Consider the following 6,214-nt stretch of genomic DNA (forward strand, 5'->3'; position numbering starts at 1 on the left):
AGTTGAGGTGGTTACTGCATGTTTGGGCATTCTAACAAATGAAAGATGCGATACATAAAAACATTGTTCCTAAATTTTGCTGATTTATTCAACAACTACTTTTCATAATTGTTGTGGATTGTTCTAGGCACTGAGGTTACAGCCACTAAAGGGAGAAAAGCACCTTGTCATTTGGGATAAAACTAGATATATCTATACTTTAAGCCTACATATTCTGTTACTGGCTGTACCAAAGGAATCTAAATTTAAAAGCTGTGTATATAGCCCAACTGAGTAACCATCAGTATGAAATATAGTTCTTAATCTATGATTGGCAACGAATCATCAAAATCATTTTCAAACTCCAAGAACAGCTATAGCATTTATATCAATAAATATCATAGGAAGTCACAAGACTCTGTTTCTCACCTTTTCTCGGTCTTCACTGCTCATAACATTAATATTATAAACCGTCCTTATTCTCCAGAGAATTATCTATTTTAAGTCATCCATCATCACCTCTGCCACACTACTTATGTATATTTTATTACTTAAGAAAAAAGAAATTAAATATCCAAAATGAAATTTGTATCATTTTAGGGACTTAAATCTTTAAAACAAGGGCATTCAGAACAAGGACTGAGTTTATAGTCACTATTTTCTGCTCTATCTAGGCATTGTTCAGAATTTCAATCATAAAATGCTCAATATTCTGGCTAATATACTTTGCTTTTGAACACCGAGTTACACAGTTAATTATATGTAGAAAGCTTTAGAGGTGACTACAAGGGGCACTTTTCCTTCACTACTTTAATACATACTACATTTTAATTGATCAAAATTTCTAATATTGTAAAAATACATTTAGGAATGATAATTATTTAAAGAAATATTCTGACTTCCATTTTGAATATTTGAAAAATTAGGCTGCCTGGTTAAGTCTCTATAATCTATTTAAGAAAATAGTTATGTAAATACAGAAATGTTTAACTGCAAGGTATAAATTTAGGAAAGTTATAGTCACATGATTCAGTATTGGAAAAGCGTTCCCATAAAAAGTTATGTTCTTGTATTCTTCAACCACCATGACAATGCATAGGGTCCATAGCGATTCTTTATAAATGCTGACCATCATCTCCCGCCACCAACCCTCCCACATCGCAGGTCTTCTCATGTCCCATTAACAACTTCATTGTACAGGACTCTGTACTATGAAACATCCTGGAAATCTATTAAAGGGTCTTGCAGACCCACATCCAGGAACAGAGCCCTTTGCTCCTCCCTCAGAATGAATGGACACCAGAAATCAGATGTTTATGCCCAAGAAAAGCAGGATTTTGTTCAACACTTCTCCCAGATTGTTAGGGTGCTGACTGAGGAAAGATGGGGCACCCAGAGACAGAAGATGTTATTGCCCAGCTCAAGGAGGTCCTGGAGTACAATGCCATTGGAGGCAAGTATCCCCCAGGTTCAACGGTGCTAGTACCATTTGGGGGAACTGATGGAGCCAAGGAAACAGGATGCTGATAGTCTCCAACAGGCCCTGACTGTGGGCTGGTGTGTGGAACTGCTGCAAGCTTTCTTCCTGGTGGCAGATGACATCATGGATTCATCCTTCACCTGCCGGGGACAGATCTGCTGGTATCAGAAGCCGGGCATGGATTTAGATGCCATCAATGATACTATCCTTCTGGAAGCATGTATCTACCACCTGCTGAAGATCTATTGCCAGGAGCAGCCTTATTACCTGAACCTGACAGAGCTCTTCCTGCAGAGTTCCTATCAGACTGGGATTAGGCAGACCCTGGACCTCATCCCAGCCCCCCAGGGCAATGTGGATCTTGGCAGATTCACTGAAAAGAGGCACAAATATATTGTCAAGTACAAGACAGCTTTCTACTCCTTCTACCTTCCTGTAGCTGCAGCCATGTACATGGCAGGAATTGATGGCAAGAAGGAGCACACCAATGCCAAGAAGATCCTGCTGGGGATGGGAGAGTTCTTTCAGGTTCAGGATGATTAGCTTGATCTCTTTGGGGACCCCAGTGTGACAGGTGAAGTTGACAGTGACATCCAGGACCAAAAATGCAGCTGACTGGTGGTTCAGTGTCTGCAACAGGCCACTCCGGAACAATATCAGATCCTGAAGGAAAATTCAGGCAGAAGGAAGCCAAGAAGATGGCCCGGGTGCAGGCACTATATGAAAAGCTGGATCTGCCAGCCATTTTCTTGCAATATGAGGAAGACACTTACAGTCACATTATAGGACTCACTGAAGAGTATGCAGCGACCCTGCCCCCAGCATCTTTCTGGGGCTTGCGCACAAAATCTACAAGTGGAAAAAAGTGACCTAGAGACAGCAAGGGAGGCAAGAGGAGGCACTCAATAAATAAATTATTGTGGGAAAAAAAGGGGGCATGCATACCATAGTTTTAGGGGGTAAGCAAATGTGCATCTGTAGAAGGACAGAGATTGAGAATCCATCCCTACAATTCACAACGCATGGTATATAAAGTGGCCATTGCCATTGCACTCTTAATTTTATGTTACTAACACATATATTTGGAGTCGAAATGTACTAGTTATAGTACAGTATATTCCATGATGTAAAGTATGTAATAAGAATGGGTTTGTAAGAAAGGATATAGGATCAGGATACTCTGAGAGTTAATGTTGTTGAGTGAGAAGCATTATAAACAGCTTATAATAATCTGAGATTAAATTACCTGCATAGAAGGCACAGCAACCTGTAAAAGAAGAACATTTTTTCTCAATCTAATAGTGGTAACACTAGCTAAACAATAGCTACTAATATTAAAAATTGTACTTATGGTTTGAAAGTCAACTAAACTTATAATTTAAAATCTAAGAGGAAGAAAATTTTGTCAAGATTTTGCTCAACCATGTAGACAGTGAGATGTCAGCAAGAAAGATGCAACATTTTATTTGTATGTGTGCAGCATATTATCTATTTTTGTCCAAGATCGGGAGAAAATAAGACTTGTTAAAAGCTTCATTACAGTAAGCAATAGAAAAAGTCTATTCCAGATTTATTGGAAAACTCTATTTATAAAATACAAGACAAATTTTGGAAAGCACTTTTTTTTCAGTAAAATTCAATAAAATATGGGCTCTACTAAACACATGAACAAAATTATATTATAATGACTGAAATGGAAAGTTATCCATAAATGTGGAAGGGGATAAGAAAGCTGAATGAAGTAAAAAATATAAAAGGAAACTAAAATGCAATTGTGCATGTGGTTTTTAACAGAAATAACAATATACAGAAGTGACTCTGTAACAAAATCTGAATCTTGATTTCAATTCTAATGTGTTAATTGAATCCAGAAGTCAGAGAAAAATAGCCAATAAGCAGAAAATATCCAAATAAGATAATGGATATTTATATAAGAGAAAAATCCAATGTAAGTTCATATTTATAAAAATAATATTAGAACAAATATAAGAAAAGCCATAATCAAAGATAAAACAGACATAAGCTTCCTGAGTTAAAGAAATGCCTGATTTTAAAGATTGACGTGAATCACTGTATAATAGAAAAAATCAATGAAAAGAGAACAATTTGTTCAAACTTATGCTGATGAAGTTAATATTCAGAGTAATAAAGATAATAAATCAACATTATATGGGCCACACTTATGGAAATATAATAAAGGAATTAAAATGCATAAATGGAATTGCTATTGTGTTAAGAGCATTTTCTCATATCCTTAAATATTCTTTTAAAAATGTTATTTTCATGCTTCATCACATGTACATACCAGGATTGAGTTAGAGTTTTTCTGTTAGTGGACATTTGGGTTATTAAAAGTGGTTTGCATTTTAAAATAGCTATGTTATAGGTTTTATATGCATATTCGTATAGCATCTATTCATATTTCTTGACTATTTAGAATCTTGGAAGTAGAATTACTGACTCAAAAAGTATAAATATTTAAATATTCATAATACATATTTTCAAATTGCTTTCCACAGACTTTAGCTATCTACACACTCTCCAGCTTGTCCATCTTCTTTTACTCTTAGTCACAGCTCTTCTCTACTCATTTGCTTAAGGTTTATACATTGTTTCCTATGCATTCATCATAGCATTATTTCTGGAGATATAAAGATACATTGACTGAGAGTCTTAACATTAGAAAGTTTCCATTCCAGTGGAGGCAGAGATAGGAAGGGATATGTTGGAAATACTGCATAACAGACAATTATAAAACACTGTGGTAAGAACAATCTAGAATAGTGACAGATAAAAGTTATTATGACAGTCAAGAGAAGACATTCCTAACCCAGACCACAGAGTTCAAGGACAATCCCCTGGTAAATAAGTGACATACTGAGTTGTGTGAAGTGAATTGAATTCAATAAAATTAAATTTGAATTTAAGGAAGTGAAAAGAGAGAGAGAGAATGTAGGAAGGCACCAGGTAATTTCAAGATGGAGAGAAATATGAACAAAAGAACAGAGGCAAGAAGCACACAGAGGCAAGAATCATCAACAGGCATTCTCGGAAAGTGAAATTTGATGGATGGCATAGTAAAATCTCAGGCTAGAGAGGATGGACGTAGCCAGATCATGGAGAACATTGGAAATCAGTTTTAGGAGCTTGGCAGTTAAATACCACTAAAGGCCATCAAGCTGTCATAGTTGATTGTTAGAGAGATTCATCTGGAAGACATTTGTATAGTGTACTTGATGGATTAGTTTGTGGTGATTTCTTCATCATAAGCCAAGTTGTTGACAGTTGACTCAATCTCAAATGAGTTGGTAACTGCCCAGCCCTGGTGTTTACTATAAGAAAGAATTCATTGCCCCTATTTTTATTTGGGTGATGACCAAGCAACATTTTTTAGCCCAATAGCTGTTATGACTATTTAATTGTTTAAGTCAAAGTTTTATAAAGGACATCTCTAGAAAATGTTCTGTACCAATAAGAAATCTGGGCAAAAATCATCATCTAGATAAATGAAAATTTATTTATATAAATAAATCTATTGCAGGCTGAGTTTTCTTTCTTCTCTGGCAGTGTGGAATGCTTTTTCATTCTCACTCATTTCCTTTTTTCTTTATTTTCCCTGAGGTTTGCATTTCTTAAACAATTGTCAAAGCAAGAGGTAAAGTTGAGGAGAAGGCAAATAAAAGGTTACTTTATGACCTCAAAGATAGTAAAGCCAGCCCCATTGCCGCATAGAACTCATGTTTATGGTTTATTTTGAATAAACATAAAAATTGACTTTCACAGTCTAAAAACTTGAAAGACTTACATTTGTCTTATCCAAGTTGCTTTCCCAGGAAACCAACTATCAGGCTTCCCAGACAGTATCAAGGAACTGAAACTCACCAGATCACCACATCTGGTCAATGAGATGCTGGACGCCTCACCCCTCATGATTGCCTAACTGATCACCTGTGCCTGTCGATCAACTCCTCTTCCTTATCTTTCTCTAATTCCTGTTTTCTCACACATACTTAGATTTTTCTCCTGCTGTACAAACCCCTAATTTTAGTCTACTGAAGCAACAGATTTGAGATTTTATCTCCCTTTCTCCTTGACTTCAGCACCCAGTTAAAGCCTTCTTCCTTGCCAGGATTCTGTGTCTCATTGATTGGCTTTCTGTGCTGCGAGCGGCAGGACCTAGGCCAAATCCCTGGCCTAGTAGCTCTCAGGAATAGTAGCAATCAGGCAAGGGTATGCCATTTAATTTCCAGGCTTGCATAAACCCTGGTTTGTGGACAAAGAGAAGATATTGGTGGATGAATAGAGGTTCTTCTAAACTTTTTTTCATGCAGATAGTTTTATTCTAATCCTGAATATATGTTATGTGTTGCTCACCAAATTCGATTTCTTTTTTATTTAACTCAATCAATCTTATGATTAAATGAAGATTCTCTGCAGTTGGTTGTGGTCCCTACCCCCTATGTTTACATATATATTTCAGTTGAAAATGGTGAAAAGATGTATCAAGGACTGTAAAGAAAATCATATTTATACTAAATATCCTATTTTTACCTGAGATAAGCTTCTAGTAAATTGTTTGATTGCTAAATATTTAACTCTGAAAAGTGATCAAAATTGAATTTTCAGTATATTGTTTTCTGTTTTATGTGAATATTAAGAAAAAAAAAGATTGTCAATGTTTTTCCTTAGTGTCCATGTATCTTAAAGGCAAATAATAAAGAATGAATTGTTAGGTAGAGAACATCTTTAAAAACC

The 6,214-nt window shown here is 35.8% G+C and overlaps 1 pseudogene; it reads left to right on the forward strand.

Moving 5' to 3' along the window:
- The first annotated feature begins 1,249 nt into the window (after positions 1-1,249).
- Positions 1,250-2,333, forward strand: LOC108523176 (farnesyl pyrophosphate synthase pseudogene; annotated as a pseudogene).
- The last annotated feature ends 3,881 nt before the right edge of the window (positions 2,334-6,214 follow it).

Source organism: Rhinopithecus bieti, unplaced genomic scaffold, assembly GCF_001698545.2.
Source record: "Rhinopithecus bieti isolate Rb0 unplaced genomic scaffold, ASM169854v2 scaffold_69822, whole genome shotgun sequence".
Taxonomy (NCBI): domain Eukaryota; kingdom Metazoa; phylum Chordata; class Mammalia; order Primates; family Cercopithecidae; genus Rhinopithecus; species Rhinopithecus bieti.